General features: G+C 22.0%; 1 long non-coding RNA gene across 1 annotated transcript; it reads right to left on the bottom strand.

The window, feature by feature from the left end:
• Nucleotides 1-378: 378 nt before the first annotated feature.
• LOC136079949 (uncharacterized) lies at nucleotides 379-4001 on the bottom strand. Its single transcript, XR_010638335.1, has 4 exons — nucleotides 3841-4001; nucleotides 2166-2252; nucleotides 1271-1354; nucleotides 379-815 (listed from the first exon to the last, which is right to left on the bottom strand). It is a non-coding gene; the product is annotated as an uncharacterized LOC136079949 (long non-coding RNA).
• Between the last annotated feature and the right edge of the window lie 2996 nt (nucleotides 4002-6997).

Genomic DNA, 6997 nt, shown 5'->3' with positions numbered 1-6997 from the left:
CAAATGGTGGTCAATAAATAAAGATGAATAAAAAGGGTCCACCAGTTTTCTTTAGAACTTTTACTTTTAATATTTTATAATGATAAGTTTCCATTTTCCTTTTTTTATTCTATAGGCTTTTCGAAGAATTATTGGTTTTAATTTTTCTTTCATTTTTTAACAAATGCGCGCACACTAATTCTTCAAAATCAATTAATCAAATTGCGCGTATCTAGCTTATTCTGTTCCTGTATAAAGTATTGAAATAAGCTCATTAGAAACATAAGAGGAAAAAAAAATTTTTATGCAAAAATGTTTTGCGATCCAAATGAAAAATCTAGATCCTCCGCTTTAATATTTAGGTAAACATCAAGAAAATTGCAATAAAATTTCAAATGATTACAAATACAAAACCAATTTATTTCTAACCAAAATTTTTATAAAATCAACTCTAATACCTTATTTATTTAAATTTAAAATAAATCAGTCAGAAGTAAACTTTGTTTAATTTAGATATAATCATTTCTTTTGACAAGAAAAATGCACTTCAAGATATTTATATGTTCCGATACATGGATCGCCAAAAACACCATTTATTGCTGGAACAACACAATACGACCTGCCAGAACACCTGTTTTTAACAATATTTAAAGACCTTTTTTGATTGTTACATTTATTAGAAAAATAAAAATTCCTTGTTGGGTTGCATATATGAGAGGATGTTCTACCATAGTTTGATTGAAACACTTTTATGCTTTGATTACTGTGGCATCTGATTACCAAATTGTTTCTTTCGCATGCTCGTGCAGTTCGAACTTTTATTTTTGTGCATTTAGCTAATATATATATATATATATATATATATATATATATATATATATATATATATATATTTATAAATATATATATATATATATATATATATATATATTCATATATATATATATATATATATATATATATATATATATATATATATATATATATATATATATGTATATATATATACGGCACTCTCTCTCTCTCTCTCTCTCTCTCTCTCTCTCTCTCTCTCTCTATATATATATATATATATATATATATATATATATATATATATATATATATATATATATCTATATATATAAAAATATATAAATACAAGTTTAAATTAAAAATTGCATCATGTTTTGTAATATAATATTTTATTGTGTTTTTCGGCTGAATAAATAAATAATAAATAAATTGAAAAATAACAAACAAATGATAAACTTATATTAGTTTTGTGTAAAAGATGAAAAAAATCTATTACTTATGGTATAGGTTGGTAAGTGATGACTATCTTCGTAACTTTCTGAGATTTCTTTTTTGTTTTCTTCATTTTCATCCATAAAGACTAAATAACAAATCCTTGAAAATAGATTAAGTTAAAAATTACTTTTTATGAGCTAAGTAAAAAAACCATATCAATTTCCAATTGGTCAACACCTTAAAACAATACCCTTCTCAATTATATATTGAGAAGGATATTGTTATTATATATATATATATATATATATATATGTATATATATATTTATATATATATATATATATATATATATATATATATATATATATATATATATATATATATATATATATATATATATATATATATATATATATATATATATATATATATATATATATATATATTAGGTGTCCCAAAAAATAACATTTTTGAAAATAATCTGCTCCCACATTCTAAATGTGTTCTATCTAATACAAAAACACTAGGATTAAAAATGTTTTGAATAAAAAAATATTTTAAGCGGTCCCTAAAGGCCCTCCAATATTTAATTTAATGTGTAGATACATATATATATATATATATATATATATATATATATATATATATATATATATATATATATATATATATATATATATATATATAAATATATATATACATATATATGTGTATATATATATATATATGTATTTATATATTTATGTATGTATATATATATATATATATATATATATATATATATATATATATATATATATATATATATATATATATATGTTCATATATATATATATATATATATATATATATATATATATATATATATATATATATATATATATATATTATGCATATATATATATATTTAGCTATATAAATAACAAATGAGAATAAGAGATAGTTACAATAATTACCTCGACTGTCTTTTAAAATGTTATCTTCAAGGTTATTTAAGACATCTTCTCGATATTTGTTTTTAATCTCTTCGTTTATATCGAAACCTATATAAGAATTATAATACACAAATAATTTCCAATGCAGATTATTAAAATAAATATTCTTAGTCAATGAAAATATATATCTATATCTATATCTATACTCTCTCTCTCTCTCTCTCTCTCTCTCTCTCTCTCTCTCTCTCTCTCTCTCTCTCTCTCTCTCTCTCTCTCTCTCTCTCTGTATATATATATATATATATATATATATATATATATATATATATATAGTTCTATAGTTTGTTGGCTTTAGGAAGAGCGGAAGGAAAAAAGTGATTCTTACGCCAACACATACGTCACTTTTAATTACTTTTGACTTTCGTCCAACATTTCCGTGTTGGACGAAAGTAAAAACCATTAATTTAATTACAAATTAATCGTTTTTTAAAAAAACCACAAAAACGCAAATTTAATTGACCAGAATGTTTTTAAAAACATTCTGAATGTTTTTATAACATTTTGAATGTTTTTAACAATATAAACAATGTTTTTATTTTTATTTTTTTTAATAAAATGTTTTTATTTTTATTTTTTTTAATAAAATGTTTTTATTTTTATTTTTTTTACTGTAAATCATGCGCGGAGTGTTGCTACATCGACTATCTTATAGCCTGACTCGCAAGGGAGTGCTGCTACATCGACTGACAAATAGCCTGACTCGCAAGGGAGTGCTGCTACATCGACTGACAAATAGCCTGACTCGCAAGGGAGTGCTGCTACATCGACTGACAAATAGCCTGACCCGCAAGGGAGTGCTGCTACATCGACTGAGGGTTTGGTTGGGGCAGGCAGTCTATCATTATTAAAAAAAAAAATTCCGGTCTTGCATTTTAATTTTTACTTTTTGTCAACAAAATATCGAAAAAACTTTCGGACAACATCTAAGGGTTCTATATATATATATATATATATGTCTATATATACATAAATATATATATATACATATATATATATATATATATATTTATATATATATATATATATATATATATATATATATATATATATATATGTGTATATATATTTATATATATATATATATATATATATATATATATATATATATATATATATATAATATATATATATATATATATATATATATTTATATATGTATACATATATATATATATATGTGTATACATATATTTTATTGACCAAGAATATTGGTAAACTAGCCCCTGCACTGAGTGTGCAGGAACTAGCCAGAGGCTCCGTGGCAATATTATCAACTTAGACGTCTACCAGTAATCAAATCACCGCAAAAATAGTTCTTCTATTGTATTTTACTTAAGGGAAATTTTCTTCGAAAAAATACATTTTATCTGCCGTATCAGCCAAACCTTTTAAAATCATGTGGACAAACTTTTTTCTGAACTTTTATTACAAATAAAAAGAACTGGCTTTATCATAGCGAGCTTTCCTTAGTTGTTCTGCTTCTAAGTAACTATAGATTTGTTATAAATTACTTTAATATATATAAAGAATTATTTATTAGAGTCTATACAAATATACAGAGAATACTCAAAAATATTTCTAAAAATAAAAAGTATTTAATTTATTAAAAATTAGATATAGTGTATCAAACACTTACTTGTTGCGCAAGTCAAAGCAAACAATGCCAAAAGAAATCTTAAATATGTCATGTTAGTGGACCTGCAAAGCTATTTTGTTGCCTAATCTATTATGAACAAGGTAAAAATATTATTTGATAGTTTAAGGTACTTCTAACTTGATTTTATAGATAAAAGTAAATGTGTTTATTCTACAGATCATTTTACTTTAAATTGCAAAATGCATTGTTTTGCGATTAAAATTTTTTGTGAATACATTCCGGTCACAAACTTAAAATATTTATATTGATTTTTAAGTGGGTGTTATAATTTTTTTCAGAAATGAAAGTACTTCAAATTTTTTACATCAAAAAAAAATATATATATATATACTTTTTTTGATGTGTTCCCAGCCGGCACATTTAGTTTCACTTTCGGAATTCAAAACCTTTAAATATTTTTCTTTGTCACGATTCAGGCGTAATCCAAATCTTTGTGTATATTACGTGCAGTTTTACTCTTGTTTAGTTCAAATTTAAATGACGTTTGCTTTTATCAGTGTTTTCACATTCCTTTAGGAAATTTAGTATGGTAAAATATTACGTTTCCATAACGGCGAAACCATTAATATTTTAACTGGTGTTTTTGATAAACAGTAATAGTTTATTTCATGGAATGGAAACCATTCTTAGCACGCTTTATTCATTTTGTTTTATAAGGTTTTAAACGCGCAACAGAAAATTAACGTAACTTTTTTCTGAGTTGTGCCGGCTGGGTTAATTCCAAATTTACACTTAATGTTTTTCGGCTTACACAAAGTATTTTGCGTTGCCTGTTTAAATCCGCATAAATCTTAATATTTTTCAAAAACGTATATAATATAAGATTTAAGTTCCAACGTCTTAAATGAAACAAAAAAAAGTCCTACAAATAATAATATTTTATTTTTGCAAGAGCAGCTATCCTTAAACTTCCAAAAAAAGTAAAAAGTTTGGATATTTATCTTTTTATATTATAAATTTTATATTTAACGATAACCCAAATCGTGGCCCAAAACAACATTAAGCAATTTGTTTTACCATTTTAACTATTGAATAATATAATTAATAGTATTATTGTTTGGGCTAAGCATTTAATGTTGGGCTATCAAATGATAATGATGGGTTAATACATATATATACATTGAAACCTGATATATAAATATAGAAATTGAGGACCCTTTTTTTTTTTTCAGGAGACACCAATGTGGTACAAAATACAAAAATATTTAAACACTCCTCTTTCCATCAAAAATTTCTGGATCCGTCACTGAGTTATATATCTATCTATATATATATATGGTGTCTATCTATCTATCTATATATATATATATATGTATATATATATATATATATATATATATATATATATATATATATATATATATATATATATATATATATATATATATATATATATATATATATATATATATATATATATATATATATATGTAGGTATATATATATATATATATATATATATATATATATATATATATATATATATATATATATATATATATATATATATATATATATATATATATATATATATATATATATATATATATGTATATATATATGTATTTATATATATATATATATATATATATATATATATATATATATATATATATATATATATATATATATATATATATATATATATATATATTAGTAGTAGAAAATCACTTGACAAAAATTTTTTCCATTTAACACTGTGTTTCATCAACAAAGATTCATCAGAAATGGATGATCAAATTAATAAAACTTCAATTTATACCAAAAATTAAATTACAGGAAGTTGCAAATGTCTTAACTACTGAAAATTTTCAAACATTTGTGGAATTTGCTGACACTATTATAAAAAGAATTCTTTAGAAATGATTACTTATGCTATTTTTTTAAAATGTTTTTTAAAAAAGGTAGTTAATGTTAATATTATTTGAACTCATTTATTTTTATAGTTTTTTAGGAGAAACTTATTTTCGTGCCATACATAAAGAATACTTTCTATAATAGTGTCAGCAAATTCCACAAATGTGTGAAAATTTACAGTAGTTAAGACATTTGCAACTTCCTGTAATTTAATTTTTGGTATAAATTGAAGTTTTATTAATTTGATCATCCATTTCTGATGAATCTTTGTTGATGAAACACAGTGTTAAATGGAAAAAATTTTTGTCAAGTGATTTTCTACTACTAATATATATATATTATATATATATATATATATATATATATATATATATATATATATATATATATATATATTTATATATATACATACATATACATGCATACATACATATATATATATATATATATATATATATATATATATATATATATATTATATATATATATATATATATATATATATATATTATATATATATATATATATATATTTATATATATGTATATATATATATATATATATATATATATTTATAGATTTATTTGTATATATATATATTTATAAATATATAGTGAAAACTAAATAGTTATTAATATATATTTCAATTACATAATTGAAAGTTTCATGCAATACCGATCGTCAGATGTAACAACAACAAAAAAGTAACGACAAAAATTATATACAAAAAATGCTATGTAGTGTCCGCCTTGATGACATTAAAGTTCTTTATTAGAAATTTATTTTCATGGCGGCATTTTGACGCAAGTTGCAAGTATAAATTAGATTTTTTGTAAGGCATTTTCAATTGAGTAGGCGTAAGGTTATTTGTCGACAGTTGCTAATCGATTGGCATTTTCTAGAGAATTAAATAATACCTTTTTATTATGAGAAGTAATAATACTCTTGATATTTGGAAGGCAGTTATAACTAACCTTTAAGTGGTTTCGATTAAAAAGTTTGTGAAATTTGTGGCCTTTAGGGAGACATATATCAATTGTACTCAAAAATGTTTTGGCTACGTTTGTTCTGACGTTGAGCAAATAAGGTGGGTTAAACCAGATGTCTCTTTTTCAAGATTTTGTATTATAGTTCTAGATATTTGGAATGAAATTGAAATCTTTAAATCCACAAGAATTTAGAGCGTTATTATAAAATGGTGCGGCTCTGTCAAAAGATTCTTTGCTTGAAGATATATTACTGATGCGATTAGAAATCATTTTGGTATCGATTTAATAAT

Source organism: Hydra vulgaris, chromosome 05 (genome assembly GCF_038396675.1).
Source record: "Hydra vulgaris chromosome 05, alternate assembly HydraT2T_AEP".
NCBI classification, from domain to species: domain Eukaryota; kingdom Metazoa; phylum Cnidaria; class Hydrozoa; order Anthoathecata; family Hydridae; genus Hydra; species Hydra vulgaris.
This window is presented reverse-complemented; position numbering and strand designations above follow the sequence as displayed.